A 23,154-nucleotide genomic window follows, 5' to 3' on the forward strand; every position below is an offset into this window, starting at 1 on the left:
TGCACTACTCTGCTTCCTACCAGGGCTTGCACAGCAACCCTGCCTGCCAGGCTCTTCACAGGCAGACATTTCTGCAGGTCTCAGAACAAAGGGGAGCTCAACTAGTTATGAGGAACAAAAGGTCCTGCATAAGGCCTACCTGCCCTAGGGAGAGTCTGACATCTGGGAGGCTCCAATTAGGCACTTCCTTTCAGCAGTCTTTGATTAGGCTCTAGCCCCAGCCATGCCTTCCTTCATAAGGCTAGCTCAAGAGGTCTGTTCTCTGTCCTACTCAGCCACCAGAGTGAGCTGGGCATTTCCTTTTTTAGCTCCTCCCTCCAGGCTTGATACCTTGCACAGGTGCATTGGGGTGGGGCTGATTGGGGCCACAGGCTCTCATTAACCCCTTCTTGGTCAGTGTGGGGTCTGTATACCCCATCACATGTTCCAATCTCTTGTGGTGCTGAGCTCTCTTAGATGCTGAATGCCCTTGATTGACTGTAGTCTCTGGGAAGTGAGGGTGTTCAGTGCTTTGGAGGATTGAGCTCCAGAGGCATTGGCTATTGGACAGGTCCCAATTTTTTTCAGTAGTTTTAAGAAGAGCACTATCTAAGCACACTAAGAGCTAAGCTAATGTTACTAAAATCAAACCATTGACTTACACAATTACACACTGCAAACTAGAAACCTTAGTTTTAGACAACCTGTCTTGTGTTCCCAGTTATCCCCCCATTTTATTTTTCATATACTCCCTACTTTTATTCATTTAGATGAAGATAATAAAAACACCTATTCAAGGGTGTGGGTGCCCTCACAGAGTTCACAACACAGTAAATAAAATCCTAGCAGCATTACTGGGTGAGACCAAAGGTCTGTCTAGCCCAGTATCCTGTCTTCAGACAGTGGCCAATGCCAGGTGCCCCAGAGGGAATGAACAGAACCGGTTATTATCAAGTGATCCGTTCTCTGTCCCCCATTCCCAGCTTCTGGCAAACAAAAGCTAGGGACACCATTGCAATGGGAACTCAGCGAGCCAGGCACCTACAGAGACTCCTGTCCACCCCTTCACAATTTGGGGACGCATACCCTCAGCCCTCTCCAAAAACCCTCTAACCAGAAGTCTTTAGGGCTGCACATTGCAACTGATTTGATGTTTCGCCCTTATCCAGCCAAAACCCTACACAAATCAACCCTTTTCTGTGTAATCCAAGTGTTATAGGAGGTCAGTTCAATTTCTGTAATTTTATTTTATGGCAGTAGCACCTAGGAGCAACAGTCATGGGCCTGGACCCTGTTGTACTACCTGTTGTATAAACACAGAGCAAAAAGACTATCCCTGCCCCAAAAGCTTACCATCTCAGTATAAAATTAGACAAGGGATGGACACAGACGGTGGTCGGAGGGAATGGGGATTTGCAAGGAAACAGAGAGACAATATTAATCAGCATGATGGGCCTTGGTCTCCACACCAGCAGCCAAACCTTTGTCAAGTTTTTTGTAGGCATCACATCAAAGGAGAGTTTAAAGCAGGATAAACATATGGATGTTAATGGGGAGCTCCTCCGAAGTGTGAAGGGTGGCCTGGGTGAAAGTCTGCTTTGCTTGTTTGAAAAGTGAATAAGTGGACAACCTAGGTTTGCTCGTGGAGGGATGCAAAGAGTGGCATGGTGTGGTCAGGGTGACAGGATAGGAACATGGTCTTTGCATCAGCGTTCTGAATGAATTTCAGTGGGTCAAAGTTGCAATTGGGATACAAGCCATTTTCCTGATTACAATCTAATTGTTTTGAACAGCATCCTACACGTACTCCAAATGCTGCTGCAGGCTAACAAAGCACTTTTGTGTGTGTGTATGTGTGTGTGTGTGTGCGCGCACGTGCATCAGGTGCTTTCTTTTCATGTTGCCTCTTTAGATGCAGGATGATGTATTGCAGTGGGAGCAGGAGGCCAATTCGTCGTGGTCTCTGAGAGACATTTTTATTTTACAAAAAGTGAAGTGCCTGGTTAACACCCGAATAAATTGACTGTGTGTGTGTGTGTGTGAAAGCAGAATTTAAACAAATGGCCCTATGAAGTTAATTCTGCTCTCTTGATTTTTTTTGTAAGAATCAGTCAGCATCTAAGTTTCTGTGAAGAGGGCTTTGAACCTCTTGTCAGTTTAAATTTTGACAAACAAGGATGTTCAAACTGGACAAACAGCATTTAAGGTTTAGGTTTTTGTTGCTTGGTCTAGTGTCTAGATTTCCTTCTCAAACTCCATTCAGCATACGGGTATTGGTAGGGGTCTTCCATAGTGCTCCACTAATTGTTTTTGCAGCATATTTTGAGTATAAAACTAGTTATAAACAATACATCTTGGACACTTTTTCATGTAGTTGTATTTAATGAGCTGAGGTGTCTTGGTCCAGTGTCAGAAGAGTAAGTTACTAAATCCCCTGCTGGCACCTTGTACCGATGCAGAGCCCCATTGCGTCAATACCAAGGACCTCCCATGCTGAGCCAATTGCTGGCTCAGGGACTATCTGTTGTTAATAGCAAATGGGCCATTTGTGCCTTGTCAGGGGTGTCATTTAAGCAGACATTTACTTGCCATCAGTGCAGAGTGGCTGGGTTATTACACATATTGAATCTATTTCCCCATGTTAAGTATCCTCGCACCTTCTTGTCAACTGTCTAAATGGGCTATCTTGATTATCACTGCAAAAGTTTTTTTCTCCTGCTGATAATAGCTCATCTTAATCAATTAGCCTCTTACAGTTTGTATGGCAACTTCCACCTTCTCTGTATGTATATATATCTATATATATATATCTATATATATATCTTCTGACTATATGTTCAATTCTATGCATCCGATGAAGTGGGCTGTAGCCCACGAAAGCTTATGCTCTTATAAATTTGTTAGTCTCTAAGGTGCCACAAGTACTCCTGTTCTTTAAACTAGTATAGCTGGTTCCCATCATTATCTTTCTACCACCTCACCTAGCCTTTTGAATACGTGTACTTGATACCTTTAATGATTTTGGAGATGTTAACAATTCAGATGTGTGTCAATAAAGTCTCTTGGAACAGAGTTTCCATGCCCATTGGAAAGGTGAGTTTGTTCCTTCTTCACATGAGCGTTAATTTGATTTTAAGCACATTTCTAATTGCACGAGTATTCGTGTGAAATCATGTCCCCCTGAAGCACGTGCAGTACGTAGTTATACTGTTTTTATCAAGACATAAATCTAGGATCCCCTTTTGAAATTTCCCCCCTTTTAAAATTATTTCCAAGTAGGAGAATGCTAGTTTGGGCTGCTTGTTAATCTGAGGCAGAACTATTTAAAACAACCTCAATCACATTGATACAGAAGGAACAGTCATCTGGGCTGGAATCAGTGTAAGAAAATGGACGTGAATAATTCATCAAGACCAAAATCCACTTGTTACAATGCTCTCCCTCCCCCATGTTCCATGGAAATGTAACAGAGGCTTTAAATAACAGGCTGCACTCAGTGCTAAGGGTATTTAGCATTGTAATGATTCTCTAAAAGCAGGAAAGAGGAAATTCAGTGTAATATGGTAACTGCCACAAATTTGGCGGGGGGGGTCTTTGCTTTAATGCTTTTCTTTGTTTCATTGTGAGCTAAAATTCTTTACGGACACTTCACCATTCTATTTTTCTGATCTGTCACCGATATGAAACAAGTACTATGTTTAGAAGTGTTTGCCCTGCTTTGTGTAAACCTCACACATGCTGTTCCTGTGTAGAAATCAGAATGAATCAACCTACAGTTTTTATAGTAACACTGACTCATTTCGTATTCACAGCTACTATGAAAAACAAAATTACCCTGTGTGCATCTATGCCACCTTGAGCTGCCATCTAAGCAGAGGGCAGGCCTGGCTACTATTCGTGTGGGAGAATTCTTAGGAAAACCTACATGCAGAGGGAAGTATTTGGGATTCAGTGGCATTCTTCCTTCTGAGTCAGTACTCTCTCAGATGTCCCAGCACAGTGTGAGGACTCACTGTACTGCTCCTGGAACTGCTATCATTTGGCTGCAATGTAAACTCAGGGCCATGACTACTTGAAGCTAATTGGTTCCACATCACTTTTTAAAGTAGGGCTGTTATCCCCAGGATATCTTCAGCAGGTTCCAATTTTTGCAATTGTATTTTGCCCAACAAAAACATCCATGGGCACTGCAGAAGGAAGAGGTATTCTTTACCTCCCCAGTTAAGACTGCTGTGGGATACGCTGTTGAATAGCGGCTGCCTTTCACTGGTAGGGAAGTAAGTTATGTATATGCAAGGTGGGTATTCTAAGCCCCAATCCTGCAAAGATGTAAATGTGTGCATCACTTTATATATGTGAGTCGTCCCATTGAAGTCAGTAGAACTAATCACTTATGTAGAGTTAAAAGAATGAGGAGTACTTGTGGCATCTTAGATACTAACAAATTTATTTGAGCATAAGCTTTCGTGAGCTACAGCTCACTTCATTGGATGCATTCAGTGGAAAATACGAGAGTGATCAGTTAAGGTGAGCTATTATCAGCAGGAGAAAAAAACCTTTTGTAGTGATAATCAGGATGGCCCATTGCCAACAGTTGGCAAGAAGGTGTGAGTAACAGGAGGAGGAAAAAATAAGCAAGGGGAAATAGTTTTACTTTGTGTCATGACACATCCACTCCCAGTCTTTATTCAAGCCTAAGTTAATGGTGTCCAGTCTGCAAATGAATTCCGATTCAGCAGTCTCTCGCTGGAGTCTGTGTTTGAAGATTTTTTGTTGTAGTATTGCCACTTTTAGGTCTGTAATCGTGTGACCGGGGAGACTGAAGTGTTCTCCGACTGGTTTTTTCAATGTTATAATTCCTGACCTCTGACTTGTGTCCATTTATTCTTTTACGTAGAGACTGTCCGGTTTGGCCAACGTACATGGCAGAGGGGCATTGCTGGCACATGATGGCATCTATCCCATTGGTAGATGTGCAGGTGAATGAGCCTCTGATAGTGCAGCTGATGTGATTGGGTCCTAGGATGGTGTCCCCTGAGTAGATATGTGGACGGAGTTGGAAGCGGGTTTTGTTTCAAGGTTAGGTTCCTGGGTGAGTGGTTTTGTTGTGTGGTTGCTGGTGAGTATTTGCTTCAGGCTGGGGGGCTGTCTGTAAGCAAGGACTGGCCTGTCTCCCAAGATCTGTGAGAGTGAGGGATTGTCCTTCAGGACAGGTTGTAGATCCTTGATGATGCGCTGGAGAGGTTTTAGTTGGGGGCTGAAGGTGATGGCTAGTGGCGTTCTGTTGCTTTCTTTGTTGGGCCTGTTCTGTAGTAGGTGACTTCTGGGTACTCTTCTGGCTCTGTCAATCTGTTTCTTCACTTCAGCAGGTGGGTGTTGTAGTTGTAAGACGCTTGATAGAGTTAGTTAGGAGTAACTAATCTTAGCACACAGTGCTAGTCGTAAGCCCCGGGAAGTTATAGTGCCAACTCCACCTTGATTTATTTAAAAACATGTTCCGGGGTCCTCTGTGTATCCTGATTTATTAGACTGTATGGTCCTTGAGGCAGAGACCTCTGCGTTTTCGTTGAACTGTACCAGGCTTTAGTGTCATAGAACATCAGGGTTGGAAGGGACCTCAGGAGATCGTCTAGTCTAACCCCCTGCTCAAAGCAGGACCAATCCCCAATTAAATCATCCAACCAATTTTTGCCCCATATCCCTAAATGGTCCCCCTCAAGGGTTGAGCTCACAACCCTGGGTTTAGCAGGCCAATGCTCAAACCACTGAGCTATCCCTCCTCCCCTGTGTCAATGCTTCACACATGCTAATGCCCATCTAGACCCCATTTGTGATTCATAGCTTGCCCTAGTAGTTTTGTTCCTGTTTTCCACACACATTTTCTGTGGAATGGATGGGAACTGACACTCAAGGAGCTTGCTGTTCTCTCTGCTCAGTGCGGGCCGACAGTTGAGACAAGGTGTGCTTATGTGTTATGCATTTTGAGACTAAACTTCTGCTTAATGAATGAGCAAAGAGAACCTGATTATTATGGTGGGGTCTCAGGTAAGACTTGGTTTTGCACAGGGGTAAGGCTATTAGTTTACCTAGTTCCATTGTTCAGAACATTTTTGTACCCTAATGGTAAGGAGTGACCTAAACTTAGATGCATTGACTGTGCTATAATGAATGAGAGGTCTGCAGGTGCAAACTGGTTAGATAACTTCCGCTGGGGAAGATCCTAAAACTCTGTCACTGGGTTGACTTCAGATTTACTCCTCCACGTGTTAACAATTCTTTCTAGAGAACACAAGCTAAAAGGGAACAGTGAAAACTTTCCTGACTGATTGTCCTTGGAATTTGAGGCTTTTTGAAGTTGGATGTCCGTTTAAAAGTGGTGGAGGAAGTGGGTAAAAATTGGCCCTTCGTTTTGTGGGGTCTACCAAGTGGTAAATTGATGCTGCAGAGCAAGCATGAAAATCTAGTGTATGCTTAGGGCACGTCTTCACTAGCTGTCGCAGCAGTGCTTTAACGTGGCTGTGTTGTTGCAGCGCCAGCTCTGTGAGCTATAAAAAACCCCATCCCCACCAGGGGAGTAGCTACCGGTGCCGTAGCACTGTTTAAACTACTATGTTACACCGCTGAAACTTTCAGCGCTCAGGGGACTGTTTTTTCACCCCCCTGAGAGACAAAAGTTGCGGTGCTGTAAAGCGGCCAGTGTAGACAAGGCCTTAGAAATCTGTTGTCAGCAAGGCTGGTGTCTAGACACATGCTTTGGCAAGGCAAAGCACCGTGTAACTATTAATTGTTTGTGCAGTATTGAGGCTTATATGTCAATATGGTTTTTGCCTTTTATGTTCCTCCCACTTTCTGTGGGATGCCTCCTGCATTACTCTTAATAAATCTTAGCTGACAAAGTCTTGAGCAAAATAAACTCTGGTTACTGCTGGTGTTGGCATTGTGTGTTGTCTTGTCCCTCTGCTCCCAGTCATCGCCCTTCCTGGGGCAGGGCACTGAAACTGCAAACTCAATTCAGTTTAATTCCCTTCTAACTCACAAGACCAGAGCTGCTAAGGGCTTACAGAAACAGGGCAGGCTGTACTTGCTTTCATCACTTGCCTGCACACGCTCCCCAAGAAAGTCCGTGTACCTAGTTCAGTAGCTGAGATTTTACAATAGTTGAATCTCTTGTTTTGAAAATGGTTACTTATTTCCATAGGGGAGGAGGTTTGCCTTTAAGAGAGAAATAAGTCTTTGCCAAATGGAAAAGGACAAAACTAGTATAAGAGGCAAGAGGATGTGCCACACACTAGAGGTATAAACTATAAAGATATTTTTGAAAGGACATGCAAGGTGTTTATTTATTGTTCTTCCTCCTCTTACCACTGAGAAATGCTGCTTTGCACGTGAGTTTCTGCTGCTTTTCAATTTGTCAGTAGGCTAGAGTTCCAAAACTCGGAAGAAAATATAAAAAGGTCATGTGGCATTTTAAAATGTCAGTGCCTTTTTTCCCTTCCTTCAGGGAAGAGGTGGTGTTGGGACAGACGTGGAGATTGCTTTTAGTTAAAATGTTCCCCTGCAGTGTTGTGGACCCCTCCAAAAAAAAAATTTTTTTTTAAATGCTGCTGCACTTATTTGTATATTAACTTGCTAGAATCAAAAACAAAACTGTTGAGCTGATTGAAATGGAAAAAGTAAACAAATAGAATAAAGTGACACATTGTTTAAAAACAATCTGGTCCTGGTAATAAGATGGTTGGGTTTTTTTGTGTGGGTTTTTTAATGATCTGTGTTCAAGCTTTCTTTGAAGCTGGCTTTAGAAATTTAATGAGGTAGGATGGTGGAAAATGGGATGTTTAGCAAATCAGTATTTCTGGGAAAGAAATGGTTTTAAACTGGAATTTAGACTTAAAATATTTTTGTTAACGGCTATTAAAACTTTGTAGCCAAACAGCTACATTCTTAGCAGCCCAACTGTCAGAGGAATTAAGTTAAATGGAACACCTCCTAGGAGAAGCGGTGCTTGTGGAGCTGTGTGTAAAGGACCCTCTGACTGACTTTACAAAACATAATACTCTTGTATCAAAACCCTTTTTAGCTTCAGTGTCTATTTTCTCCTGTACTTCCTTTCCTGGTATGAAGAAAAGGAGGACTTGTGGCACCTTAGAGACTAACAACTTTATCTGAGCGTAAGCTTTCCTGAGCTACAGCTCACTTCATCGGATGCATGATGATTTCCTGGTATGGCCGCTATCAAGATAATTGGGTGTAAATATAACCAAGATACACTTAAATTAATGGTCCTTTAAGTACAGTATGCAAATTTATGAAGTTCACGGGAATGTGTTAGTGGTTATTTAACACTGTCTCCCTGTTATTTGAAAGCCTGAAGCATAAGATAGCATTTAGCTTTAGATACTTGGCAGACTTGTAGTGATTAACAAAAAAACCCACATCAGTATTTTTAGAGAGGCATTCCAAGGGTGGCTGACTCCTGTTGATATCAGTGAGAGTTTTCAGCCACTCTTGAAAATCTGACCCTTACAGGCTGCAGATGATATGAATCATCTCTCCAGTTTGTGGTATCAATAATGTAAACTTCCTTAGAAGTTTTTAAGGTCAGGCTTGACAAAGCCCTGGCTGGGATGATTTAGTTGGGGATTGGTCCTGCTTTGAGCAGGGGGTTGGACTAGATGACCTCCTGAGGTCCCTTCCAACCCTGATATTCTGTGATTGTGATTCTGTGAATGGTGATGTGCCCCAAATACAGCAATTCAAAACCTGGCTGACTGTGGACTCCTGTCTGCTGCTTGCTTGAATGCTCAGGTTCATAAGTCCAAATGAAATGCTTGCAGAGAACTAGAATTCTCTCACCTCTTGGAAGCAGTTCCGCTTGCTGCCTAAACAAGTAAAGTAGTGATCTGACTCTGAGTTTTCTTCCAAATATAGAAATAATTAGCAAAACATAAATGGCAGCTTAGATGCTAATACTGAGTGCTCAGTTGTGGTTCTGGTTTTGGGGCACTTGATTCAGTTTCAAATATTAAACTTAAGGTTTGCTAAGTTATGATATATCACAACAGTTATGAGGCCCAAAAGAATGTTTTTAATTTGGGGAGGAGTAGGATGAGGGAGGTGGGTCATGTATTTAGGCCCTGATCCTGAAAATGTTTAAGGATGTGTGTAACTTTAGGCAGATGAGTAGTCCCATTGAAGGCAATGAAACTACTCACATGACTAAAGTTATGTACACATTTGGGGTGATGAAAATGGGACTTGTGTCACAATATAAAATTGTTATAATCGCAATAACCTAGTTCTTACATAGAGGTTTTCATCTATTGATGTCAAAGCACTTTACCAAAGTGTCAGTTGTTATCCTCATTGTATGGATAGAAAACTGAGGCACAAAAGTGCAGTGGCTTGCCCAAGGTCATCCAGCAGGCCTGTGGCAGAGCTGGGAATAGAAACCAACTCTCCAGAGTCCCAGTCCAGTGCTCTACCCTCTAGGCCATACTGCCTTCCAAAGATTTAGAGCAGTGTGAATTGCTAATATTGTTAACCTTTGTCAAAAAAGTCAGGCCTGTCTTTATGCTTTGCGGTATCTTATTTTAAAAATTTAGACTTCCAGGCCAATATTTTCATCCAAATGATTTAAAAATATATATATAGACAGACTTGGGAGCAGGTCACTCCGCTATTTTCTTTTCATGCTTTTACTTATGTTAGTAATTGACTCAAAGAAGCCCTGGCATTGTTTGAGTCTCCTCTCTCCCCTCCCCTGCAAATACTTTGATTTTCTAAAAATAAATAATAATGTCAACAGCCCTTCAGTAACAAAGGAATGTGCACATCCTGCACTGAAAAAGAATTCCAGTAAAGGAAAAAAAAAAGATTTAGTTGTTAATCTTCCTATAAACTGAATAAAGCTTAGGGTTTGGTTTTGTTTTTTAAACTGATTTTAAACCCCCGCCTTAAAACAAACAAAAAAAACAGGTAAATCAGAAGCTGAAAATACTTTCGAATGAGAAACAGAGAGAGAGCGCAAACAAGAAAGGTCAATTGATGTGAGTAAACAAAGTGGCTTTTATAAAAAAGGTGCCACAAGTACTCCTTTTCTTTTTGCGAATACAAACTAACACGGCTGTTACTCTGAAACCTATGGATGTAGAAGCCCTCTACACCAACATTCCACACAAAGATGGACTACAAGCCGTCAAGAACACTATCCCCGATAATGTCACGGCTAACCTGGTGGCTGAACTTTGTGACTTTGTCCTTACCCATAACTATTTTACATTTGGGGACAATGTATACCTTCAGATCAGCGGCACTGCTATGGGTACCCGCATGGCCCCACAGTATGCCAACATTTTTATGGCTGATTTAGAACAACGCTTCCTCAGCTCTCGTCCCCTAACGCCCCTACTCTACTTGCGCTATATTGATGACATCTTCATCATCTGGACCCATGGAAAAGAAGCCCTTGAGGAATTCCACCATGATTTCAACAATTTCCATCCCACCATCAACCTCAGCCTGGTCCAGTCCACATAAGAGATCCACTTCCTGGACACTACAGTGCTAATAAACAATGGTCACATAAACACCACCCTATACCGGAAACCTACTGACCGCTATTCCTACCTACATGCCTCCAGCTTTCACCCTGACCACACCACACGATCCATCGTCTACAGCCAAGCTCTGCGATACAACTGCATTTGCTCCAACCCCTCAGACAGAAACAAACACCTACAAGATCTCTATCAAGCATTCTTACAACTACAATACCCACCTGCGGAAGTGAAGAAACAGATTGATAGAGCCAGAAGAGTTCCCAGAAGTCACCTACTACAGGACAGGCCTAACAAAGAAAATAACAGAACGCCACTAGCCGTCACCTTCAGCCCCCAACTAAAACCCCTCCAACGCATTATTAAGGATCTACAACCTGTCCTGAAGGATGACCCAACACTCTCACAAATCTTGGGAGACAGGCCAGTCCTTGCCTACAGACAGCCCCCCAACCTGAAGCAAATACTCACCAACAACCACATACCACACAACAGAACCACTAACCCAGAAACCTATCCTTGCAACAAAGCCCGTTGCCAACTGTGCCCACATATCTATTCAGGGGACACCATCACAGTGCCTGATAACATCAGCCACACTATCAGAGGCTCGTTAACCTGCACATCCACCAATGTGATCTATGCCATCATGTGCCAGCAATGCCCCTCTGCCATGTACATTGGTCAAACGGGACAGTCTCTACGTAAAAGAATAAATGGACACAAATCAGATGTCAAGAATTATAACATTCATAAACCAGTCGGAGAACACTTCAATCTCTCTGGTCACGCAATTACAGACATGAAGGTCGCTATCTTAAAACAAAAAAACTTCAAATCCAGACTCCAGCGAGAAACTGCTGAATTGGAATTCATTTGCAAATTGGATACTATTAATTTAGGCTTAAATAGAGACTGGGAGTGGCTAAGTCATTATGCAAGGTAGCCTATTTCCCCTTGTTTTTTCCTACCCCCCTCCCCCCAGACGTTCTGGTTAAACTTGGATTTGTGCTGGAAATGGCCCACCTTGATTATCATACACATTGTAAAGGAGAGTGGTCAGTTTGGATGAGCTATTACCAGCAGGAGAGTGAGTTTGTGTGTGTGTGTTTTTGGAAAAAAAAAAAGGGGGGGGGGTGAGAAAACCTGGATTTGTGCTGGAAATGGCCCACCTTGATTATCATGCACATTGTAAAGAGAGTGGTCACTTTGGATGGGCTATTACCAGCAGGAGAGTGAGTTTGTGTGTGGGGGGGCAGAGGGTGAGAAACCCTGGATTTGTGCTGGAAATGGCCCCACTTGATTATCATACAGATTGTAAGGAGAGGTTTCAGAGTAACAGCCGTGTTAGTCTGTATTCGCAAAAAGAAAAGGAGGACTTGCGGCACCTTCGAGACTAACCAATTTATTAAATTGGTTAGTCTCTAAGGTGCTGCAAGTCCTCCTTTTCTTATTGTAAGGAGAGTGATCACTTTAGATAAGCTATTACCAGCAGGAGAGTGGGGCGGGAGGAGGTATTGGTTCATGGTCTGTGTGTATATAATGTCTGCTGCAGTTTCCACGGCACGCATCCGATGAAGTGAGCTGTAGCTCACGAAAGCTCGTGCTCAAACAAATGGGTTAGTCTCTAAGGTGCCACAAGTCCTCCTGTTCTTTGTGTGTACTACAAGTACCTTGCAAAAAAGTCTCCTTTACTTTTTGTACTTTTGTGGGCACGCACCTCAAAACTCTTTTGCAACAAGCCTCTAATTATAGCTTACTGATTCCTTAGGTGCCTAGATCAGGTATGAACTAGCCATAAGACCAGAGAGAATATTGATATTTGTTTGTGGGGACTCAGTGAAGCAGATTTAGAATCGAAGGTGGCCACAGGGGTACACAGCAGCGTATTTACACTATTAATAGATTCTCTTGGTGTTTTGTAACATCCCCCTCCCACTATTTTAGGGGTTTAGCCAGCCATTTAATAGAAATGAAGGGTTTGATCCAAAAGCCATGGATGTCAGTGGAAAGACTCCGATTGACACAGGCTTTGGCGGAGGCCGTAATTGAACTAGTTTTAAATTATGCAAAAGGTTTGAAAATGATCTTGCACTGTTGCCAACTCTCGCCATGGTATCACAAACCTCGCGATACTTGATGCTGTCCATAAAGCCCCAGTTCCTGTTTCTTACAGCCATGTGATTCCTATTCTCTATGAGGGCTAGAAACTTACTTTCTTAAAAAAGAAAAAGAAAAAAGAAAAGTGTGAAAACATGAACCCTAAAGGCTTAAAAAGGGTAAGGCAAATAACTCCCCTCCCCCTTTATTTTTAAAAATCTCATGACGTAATCCAATCTCGTGAGTTTGGGGGCCCAACTCATGGTTTATGAATGCTTTGAGTTAGGAGTGCTGACAATGGCAAGTTGTTTCTTTCCCTTCAATTTAAATTGGTTTCCTCAAGTTTATTACCATCCCATGGGAGTTTTGCACTGAAATTGGTTCATTGCTGAACTATTTCCCCCCCTCTGTCATGGATGCACACTGTGGTTTGATAGTTTCATCATATTTCTAGCATGGAAGAAAAACAAGAACAGAATTAAAGCAGTTGTTTTGGGGTGAAAAGCACATACATAAACTAGATGGATTTGGAAGAGAAAGTTTGGGGTGAAGGACAAGGAACAGATCACGTTTTGGGCCTGCCTATCTGGACAGATTCCATATAAATAAGAAAGATGCAGATTGAAGTATAGTATCTTGACTCACAACACATTTCAATGAAGAGTGCTGGAAAATCCAGACTCACTGGCAATCTGTTCTTCAGGATTCGTGCTGTGAATTCGTTCTGTGTACATTCTGAAGGTGTAACGTCTTAGCTTTCTATCTTTCAGAGGTACTGGACTGCCTTACAGTCATTAATGTGTTAATCCTCGCAGCATCCCTGTGAGGTCGGTAAGCGCGATTATCCCCATTTTACATTTTCCCTGCTCAGCCACAGACTTCCTGTGTGATGTCAGGCAAGCCACTTAGCTGCTCTGTGCCTCAGTTCTCCCATCTGTACAATGGGGATCATACCGCTGCACTGCCTCACAGGGGTGTTGGGAGGCTAGATACAGTAAGGATTGAGAGCCCTAACTACTGGACAGTTCCTCCCCTCTTTCTCCAAGTAGGAACACTGAGGTCCAGTTCAGCAAAGCACTTAAACATGTTTGTACCAGGACATGAATAATCTCATCTCTATTCAGCAGAGCTGTTGAGTGTTCTTTCAGTCCTAGTGATTTCAATGGAACGGCTCAGATGCTTATAGTTAAAGCACTTGCTTAGGTGTTGTGCTGAATTAGAGGAGAACTGCACCGGCCTGGAGGAAAAAAAAAAAAAGTGTATAAACCAGGGATCGGCAACTTTGCAGAAGTGGTGTGCCGAGTCGTCATTTATTCACTCTGATTTACGGTTTCACATGCCAGTAATACATTTGAATGTTTTTAGAAGGTCTCTTTTTATAAGTCCATAATCTATAACTAAACTATCAGTGTATGTCAAGTAAATGAGGTTTTTAAAATGTTTAAGAAGCTTCATTTAAAATTAAATTAAAATGCAGAGCCCCCCGGACTGGTGGCCAAGACCCGGGCAGTGTGAGTGCCACTGAAAATCAGCTCGCATGCCGCCTTCAGCACGCGTGCCATAGGTTGCCTACCCCCGCTGTAAACCATATGGGTTATTAAGAAGTTCTGTGGTTACTTCTGTGATTGAGATTCAGAGCATGGGCAATCCCATGCGTTCAAAAACCATGAGTCACAATCACGAGGGCTCGAAACTCACTTATTTTTTTAAATGAAAGAGGAGACTCTCACAACTTCAGAAGCTGGAACTTTAAGAAACCCACCAAACATTGTGAAGCCTGTGATAAAAATATCAAGAGTTGGCAACACGGCAATGCCACTGGAATATCAAGCCTACTGAATAAGTCTTTTATCACATTACAGGATTCACAGATTAAGTCCTTTTATAAAGGAATGTTGTCCTGTGAAGACATATTTTGCAAATATATTTTAATATGTCCCTAACATGAAGTTTGCTAAGTTTCCCTTTGGTTTCTAACTAGTTTTGCTTTTAGGGTCCCTTGCAGTAGCACATGCGACCATGCTTCAAGTTTTGCAGCAGGGGAATGCTTAAATTCTCATAAACTAATCCTGGAATATTTATTTTCTCTATAGAACATAAGTCTTAGCTATAAGCTACCAAACTGCATCCCTTTAAGGGATGGGATCAGGACACAACTAATAATTTCGAGGATGGGTAAAGGAGCAGCAGCTAATACTAATGTTAAGAGAAAACTGGCTTGCTCTGAGATTTCCACATCAAAGGCAGGTCAGTTCATCCATTACACTTCAAGTAAGAAAGAGGTGATGGAATCTCCAAGTGTCAAAGGGATTGCTGAAACAACAAAGGATATGTAAACTGGGGAGAGAAGGGCTTATGGTGCACATAGCTCTTATTTATGTTCTGGTTTGAGTCCATCTTTTCTTTAACTGTTCAGTTGAGCTGCTTTTGATTTGGGAAGCAATATGCTTTTAAACAGCAGAAACTTGAAAACTAGAACCTTTCCCCCTCCACACACTATCAAAAATGCTTTGTTTTCAGATAGCATCTCTAATGACAAAATTTAAAGACACTGTCTGCTTAAAAATTGTACTGACATCTGAAATCTTTACCTACTATTGTTACACCTAATTTTACTATAACTGAAAGGCACAGAGAGAAGCATTTTGCTCTATATTTCATTTTTGTGCAGTTGGTAGCACTTTGTATAGTCAGTTGCACTGTTCTCAGTGGATAGTTAGTCAGTTTCCCATGTTGTTTGCCTGTTTTTTGGTTGTTTTTTAAGACACACAGCAGCAGTAAATGTGACTAATGCCATAAAAATTTGGCAGCTGGTGTATCACATAAAACTCATTTGGAACTTGCCCAGATTTCAAGTTGACAACATCCCTTCTTAATTAGCTTAAAAGATGCTGTGAAAATTGTAAGTGTGGCTTGGTTTTTGTAACCATTAAGTTAGCAAACACGACATACAGAAATATGATCACGTAGCTTTAACTAAGCACAATTTCAAAGCTGAAGTCAATGAGCATGGAGAGTTTAGTGTTAGACAGGATTATCTGTATTGCAGGAACACCTGTAGATTGATCAGGGCCCTTTTGGGCTAAGCACTGTTCATACACTAGCAGAAAGAGAGTTCCTGTCCCAAAGAGCTTGGAGTCTTAAGTAAAGATAGGAAATGGTCTGTGGAAGAAGCTGATCCTGTAAGGGAATCTATTAGGTTATTAGTCATATCTGCTACAGTGCACTCAGAGCCTGAAACACAAGAGTTTCGAGGTTTTGCCTGTGCTCTCGTAGCACCCTTTCTTGTGGTCAGTTGATTTCTTCCTGTTGAGTTGAAGCCTGGGGAATAAATTGGGTTGGTTCCCGCCCACCCTCACTTTTCTCAGGGAATGGGGGAAACCTGTTTTAGGATTTTTTTGCTTTTGATCTTAATTTTATTTTATGTGTCACGAGAGTTTGCTAAAAGAATTCCTGCAGTCTAAACAAGACAGAAAAGCACTCCATTGAAATTTAACTGCAACCTAGCTGGGGCCAGTTCACAGCAGCATACCGTCTTGTGCGCAGAAGGTATTGAACTGCCAGAGCGCAGAGTTCTCAGGAATGGCTCTCTTTGATTTTCTTCTTCCCACTTTTCTGAAATGTTATCTCCCAGCAGTCACAATAAATATTTGTTCCCAGTTGTTTTCGTCAGCCAAGCGCATGGGTAGCAATGGCTGCACCCCCAGGGTATGTGCAGGATGTGCTCTCAGGTTCAGAATCATGTTGGCGGAAACACTGCCTGGTTTGTTTTTCAGAATGTCTATGTTCATTATTGGGAGAATTATGAAAGCAAAGTCAGTCCCAGAACTTGCATTAGTTTTTTCCCCAAGCCAAGAACTTCTCAGATACAAACATATCCAAGATGCACTAGCTGTGGATTTAGTTTGCTTGTGTTGTAGACTGCAGTTATGGGGCAAATGGGGCCCCCCTCCACCCTGTCCTGCAGATACCTTGTATGTTTCACCGTGAGAAGCACTGTGTTTCTGGCTGTTCAATAACTTCCCATTTCCCTTGTAGCCTTGCTCCGTCTAAAGCTGCCTTACCCTCCCAGAAAGGGACTGCAGAGTTCTTCCCCTCTTCCCATTCAGCCCCGTCCCCTGAGGAGATCGGGTTGCATGGATCAAGAATTATGCAGATAATGCTGCCCCTAAGTGCAAATATTTTCCTGCATGTTTGCCTGGGAAAGAGGCCCCCGACTTCACACTCCCCATCCCCACCTAAACATGTCCACCTATAAACTCCCAGAGCCCCAAACATGCTGAATACATATAGGATGGGTGGGAGGAAGGAATGGTACAGTTTAGGCTTATCTCCCCCTTCTTACAACAAGTGCTTGGCTGCTCTGAGCATGTTTTCTGCATAGTATAGTCCCTCCATGGCAAAAATTAGTAGGAAGGATCTGAACTGTAGTGAGCATTCCTATCTGGGTAAGACTTTCCAAAGCACCTGAGTGACTTGAGAGCTCAAGTTCCATTGACCTTCAGTGAGACATGTGCTCTAAAGTTACCTGGGTGTGTTTGAAAAACAAACCAGCCACCCTTTGCCTTAGATGAGTATTCCTGTAAGTCAGTAAGATGAGCATGATTTGGCTCCTCTGGGACAAATAGTGAGCCTAAGTACCTGGGGGTTGAGGATGTTGCTTGAAAATAAACTATATGTCTGGTTCCATTAGCTGGTTGAAAGAAAACATCCTCCATGAATCTGGATTGGTTCAGTAGTGGAAGCTGAGGAAAGGTCCCCTCCAAGAGTGTGTGTCCACAGAAACTCTGGGGTTCTGCCGCACAAGAGGGCTATTTTCTCTCCACAGGAAGCTTGAGATAATTTAGTATATGTAGTCACTAAAATCTTTTGTAAGTCTGCAGTCTCATTCCTGCAGAAATGGGTACTGACTGGAACTATTTCATGTTCCTCAGTTCCAAAATGCAATTTAATGTCCATGAAGTTTAATGAATCTATTTCATTATGCCTTGATGGAACAGTCTGTTCAGAACACTAAATCATATGGAGACTTGGGTTAGAAATGAGAAATCCAGTGCATTTGAGGATGTTCTTTCTACAGTAGCTGCCTTTCCTAACAATTACTAAAGAGGGTGAATTCCCAGCTCTGTGTAAGATATGAACTGGAATTTTAACTCAGGATAGTCTCCCTAGATCATCTAGAGAGTAGTTCTGACTTCAATATTTAAGAACTTAAGAACGGCCATACTGGGTCAGACCAAAGGTCCATCTAGCCCAGTATCCTGCCTTCTGACAGTGGCCAATGCCAGGTGCCCCAGAGGGAATGAACAGAACAGGTAATCATCAAGTGATCCATCCCCTGTCGCTCATTCCCAGTTTCTGGCAAACAAATGTGCCTCTGGAGAGATAAGCCTTTACACAGAGTGGCTGAGAAATACATAGTTATTGAACAAGCCTAGAAAGCGTAGGCAAACAGAATTCAAACAGTGCCTCTATAGAAGAGTTGACTCACCCCAGATGTGCCCTCTTGTGGCTGGGCTTGGCATAGCAGTTTTTCCTCTCACCCCCTGTTGATTGCTGCTCTGGACCCTCTGCTGATCAGCCTTGTTTCATGGCTCAGGCCTCGAGCCACGTCATGTTTAGTCCAACCTCTTCCAGGATAAACAAAGGACAATAAACTCAACTCAAATAAACATAACTCTTTGCCCCGATGGCTCACTGCTCTACAGACTCTTCGCCTCATCCCAGGCTCTGCAGGATTATCCTTCTGCTCTTGGGCAGAGCAGCACCTCCCAGGGTTTTCTCCCTAGAGGCCTGGCTCCAAACTCATTCGCCCTCCTCCCCCTTGTATCAGGGTGTTTCTGCATCTTCTTTCCTAGTGGCAAGTAGGAGAGCCCAGGCTTTCCCTCTCTGCTGGGTTCCAGTTCTGGGACCTTGTGGTGAGTATCTACCACCTGCTGCCTCCCTTGACCTTCCTTCAGGCCCTTTCCCACAGGCCTTTCCTAGGCTCTCCGTATTCCTGCCTCTCTCTAGGCCTTTCCTCCACTCTCTGACAACCAAGAGGGACTGGAGAGTTCTTCCCTTTGCTCCCAGCAGTTCCATCTCATCTAGGCTTCCTCCTGTTATGCTCACACCACTCAGCATCTCCCTCAGCTGGGCTTCATCAACAGTTGGGCCTGGCCCAGCCTCCAGGCACCTTAATTGAGCTCTCACCAGCAATGTTAGTTCCAGCCTGGGGTATGTACCACATCACTGCTCCCTACGCATTCTTTGGGTTTGCAGGAAACCAGTTGTGAGCAATGCCAGCGAGAAACCAGCTTTGTACAAAAAATGCATTATGCCATCAACTGCACACTCTGTACCTCAGAGGCAAGAGCAGACCAGATGATCCCTGCTTGTCTTAGAACAAGACAGAAAATCCTCATAATTCCTGCCAGTACCTCAAGAAAGAGAACCTCTCCTTGGCTGCATACCTATCTCAGTGCAGCCTTTGTGCACCTGAGCAGGAATTTCTACGGAAAGAGCACCTAATACCATTGACACCATGATTAAAATGGTTTAAGGATGCTTGTCCCTTGCCACCTTTCACTCATCACCGCCCTTACCAAAATGAAAAATGAGAAACAATACAAAATTTTTAAAAGGCCTACATTATTGTTCTTGCTCACTGTTCTTTTGAGACCATTAAAAACATAATGCTCAATATTTAAATGTGAGTTTTAGCTAGCTGGCTACAGATTGCACCTAGGTATGTTTTAAAAGTGCAAGATTACAGGGACTTAACTGCGTGGACTAATGTTTCCAGAGTGGGTATCTAAAGTTCAGGACCTACATTTGTATTTAGGCACCCCGGTATAAGTGGCTTGATTTTTCAGAACAGATCCCTTTGAAATGAATGGGGGCTACAGGTACCCAGCACCTCTGAAAATCAAGCCACTTGTATGCCTAACTTTAGGCACCCGTATCTGAAAATTTTTCCTTTGCTAGAAATGTGTAGATAAATGAAATCCTTTGTCCCCTTGGTCTCACTGAAATGGAACTGACATTGTGGAACTGCTGTTATTGTTGGCATGGAAGGTGTGAATGTCAATCAACTCAAGAGGCATAATAAACAGCAGAACTTAGTTCAAGACAATCATTTCCAGGTAATTAATAGGAGCCACCACAAATTACTGCCTTGGAGTAGGCTGACGAGAACTTTTAAACACCCCCGCACACCCCATTATTACAGACATTAGGAAGCATAGGAGAGGGAGCAGCCCAGCGAGTGAGCCTAGGTGATTCCCTCAGCTGTACTATAGAAGGCATTCATCTAGTTCCCTTTTTGAAGTAGGAGGACTGATGCCAGAGTGCTTGATCAGAGGAGTAGCTTCTCCACAGCCCTGGAGCTGTTACTCAGCTGGAAGAAAGTAACACATTTTGAGAACCCCTCTTGGAGGTCATCAGATAGTTAAATTGTTTCCTTCCACAAGTGTCACTTCCCTCTTTAGCTGCTTGACCTCCTGCAGAGAGAGGCTTGGAGAAGTTGTTATTGTGCTACCTTCCCTAGTATGCATACAAAGTATCCGCTCCAACTACATTTCCCTTAAGTAGGCTTTGTGCTGAGCAGTCCCTGTGCCCTATGCAGTAATACGAAAACATGTGGCTTACTGACAGCCATCCAAGAAAATACTGAAATGAAACTGATGCCTGGAAGCAGGATGACAGGTGTTAGGACAGATGACTGAAGCTTTGGATGAAATGTTGAGGAATCGGTTCACCTCTCCCCTTTCGTGAAAGTGTTCTATATGTAAGTACTTAGTTTTCATGTATCAAACATCTGCTCAGCTTTGCTGCTTTCTTGAGGAGGTTGTGGTTAGTTGGAAGAGCAGAAAAGATAGGTGGTGCTGGCAATTTGGGGAATATCCTTAGTATGTAATACGGCTTCTCTGGAAATCACTAATATAAAGAGTCACAGTAAACTGGAAAAATTTGAATATGTATTATTACAAGGAACCCCTAAGATTCCTCTCTCTGAAAGAGTTTAGTCATTAACAGTCATCTTTGTCCGTTTGACGATACTTTTTGTGGACAGTTTCACTGTTGGTCATTCTCATTCTCACACACACTTCTCCCATGCCTGCAGTTTTAGCCCAGACTCTCCAACAGGGTGTTTAGCTGTCACAGCAGCAGCAAAGCTCCCCCCTTTTTTGACCTTGGGTTCTGTATTCCTGTCAAGAACTGGCCTGTATTGGTTTATAAGCATGCTGGGTAAGGGTTCACACTGCCATATTTGAAAAGCTGCATCTAGCCATTACAAAAGTGACTAGTGATTTGGGGGGCTTCAAATTTTTGATGCCCCCAAATTGAGGCACCTTAAAAGGTACCTTATTTTCAGAAAATGCTAAACACCGACTCTCTGCATATGTGGTCCCTTTTCTTAATTTGAGCACCCAGAAATCCAGGCATTCAAAATCACGAGTCACTTCTTAAAATCTTGGCTATATGGTTATTGTCTACAGGTGAATTGGACCGAGACTGCTATTGATATTCTGTACAATAAATGGACACAAAGAAAAGGAGTACTTGTGGCACCTTAGAGACTAACAAATTTATTTGAGCATAAGCTTTCATCGGATGCATCCGATCGAAAGCTTATGCTCAAATAAATTTGTTAGTCTCTAAGGTGCCACAAGTACTCCTTTTCTTTTTGCTAATACAGACTAACACGGCTGCTACTCTGAAATAAATGGACAGTGAATAATTGTAAAGATGAGCTTGGATCTATGAAAACTATGGATCTATCTAATTGCTACTATCACAGAAAGAATTACAGATAAGCTGCCTATAAGACTTTCAACCTTGTGCTTGTTGTTACAAGATCTTTATGCAGGCTACTAGAATAAAAAGCACTTGATCAGCACTCTAGTGTTTGTCTCTTATTATTCATTAAACTTTTCCTGGCATTAAACTTTTCATTAAACTTTCCCCCCGTCCCTTGTTCTGTTACTCTTGTGACCTGTCAAATACAGGGATAGACTTCCAAAATGCATGTCCATTTTTGTGTGCACAGGTCACGATCTATGCACTAATGCAGTGGCTCTCAACCTTTCCAGACTCCTGTACCCCTTTCAGGAATCTGATTTGTCTTGTGTACCCCCAGGTTTCACCTCACTTAAAAATTACTTGCTTACAAAATCAGACATAAAAATTCAAAAGTGTCTCAGCACACTATTGCTCAAAAATTGCTTACTTTCTTCTTTTTACCACATAATTATAAAAGAAATTGATTGGAATATAAATATTGTACTTACATTTCAATATGTAATATATAGAGCAGTATGCACAAGTCAGTCTGTATGAAATTTTAGTTTGTACTGACTTCGCTAATGATTTTTATGTAGCCTGTTGTAAAACTAGGCAAATATCTAGATGAATTGATGTACCCCCTGGAAGATCTCTGCATAACCCCAGGGGTATGCCTACCCCTGGTTGAAAACCACTGAATGCATGTGCACACATACCTTCGAAAAAATCTGGCCCATGAAAGTACAGCCCAGGAAACTGATGTGCCTTCATAAAGGTTTCTATGACATCACAAACTGCTCTTTGCTGTTATAGTTACCAAACAGTCATCCGAACCCTGTGAGTTGGCGTGGGTGGAGAGGAGGCCTTAGATATAGTGAAAGTAACTTCCAAGTCGGAGTCATGCGATCACAGGAATAGTGGTATCAAACAGGCTTTAAAGAGAATAACTACAGCAGAGAAGTCATTTTTCTTTTAAGAGCAGGAACAGAAGTTGCTGTTGATAAAGGGAAAAGTGTAGAGTATGTTTGTGTGTGCTGCTTAATACCCTTGAAGAAATGGTAAGCTTTTTTTAATTCCACAATACATCGTTCTGTATTTAAATTGAAAAATGTCATTGATATGCTATCAAATGACTAAGACCCAGTAAGTGACTCCATGTTATTGAAAGGGAGATGTCCGATTCCATACACGGGTTGTTTTGTGAATAGTATGGATAATTAATATGCTTAAAAATCCACAAACCATCTAACCCTGTTGGCACATATAGGGCCTGAATGATCACCTCTTTGAACTCTTCCCAGATCTATATAGATAATTTGGCTCCTGTTTGTTTCTAACTGTATTAGTGTGATGTCCGGTTTTGGTAATGTGGGGGTGCTAGAGGAAGCTTCTAACATTCAATAAAAGGGAAATCTGCTCCACCACCACTTTACACACATTTCTGCACTGGTCGTCTTGATGGAAAAATGGCTTTTATACTTCATTGAATACATTTCTCTGACCAAAATGAAGTAGTTCAGAGAGCTGCTTATCTTCAGCAGATCCTAACCTGAAAGAAGCGGCCTAATAAACAGCAGAGATTTGGCAAGGGACTTGTGGCTGGGAACAGCTGCCTGATGCAGAAGACAGAGGTGCTTTGGATTGCAGTGAGACTGCTTTGCTGGGGCTTTCTATTGGAGGTTGCAAGAGATATGTTAAGCTCTAGGCAGCTAGTGAGGCTACTGACAGTTCCCCCACCCCCAAGCTTTAGCAA

At 42.5% G+C, this 23,154-nt stretch overlaps 2 protein-coding genes across 5 annotated transcripts in view; one reads left to right on the forward strand and one right to left on the reverse strand.

The window, feature by feature from the left end:
* LPIN3 (lipin 3) overlaps positions 1–162 on the reverse strand; it is a 55,930-nt gene extending 55,768 nt beyond the window's left edge. The window contains exon 1 of the mRNA XM_073309718.1: positions 140–162. The gene's annotated coding sequence lies outside the window, so the exon portion shown is untranslated. The remainder of the gene's footprint in view (positions 1–139) is intronic.
* The window catches only part of ZHX3 (zinc fingers and homeoboxes 3), a 70,734-nt gene that overhangs the window by 9,438 nt on the left and 38,142 nt on the right, over positions 1–23,154 (forward strand). The window contains exon 1 of one of the 4 annotated variants that reach the window (XM_073309708.1): positions 20,228–20,403. The exons of the other annotated variants lie outside the window; for them this stretch is intronic. The gene's annotated coding sequence lies outside the window, so the exon portion shown is untranslated. Of the gene's footprint in view, positions 1–20,227; positions 20,404–23,154 lie in introns of those variants that run through there. 4 annotated transcript variants of the gene reach the window in all.

Source organism: Lepidochelys kempii, chromosome 13 (genome assembly GCF_965140265.1).
Source record: "Lepidochelys kempii isolate rLepKem1 chromosome 13, rLepKem1.hap2, whole genome shotgun sequence".
In the NCBI taxonomy this organism is placed as follows: domain Eukaryota; kingdom Metazoa; phylum Chordata; order Testudines; family Cheloniidae; genus Lepidochelys; species Lepidochelys kempii.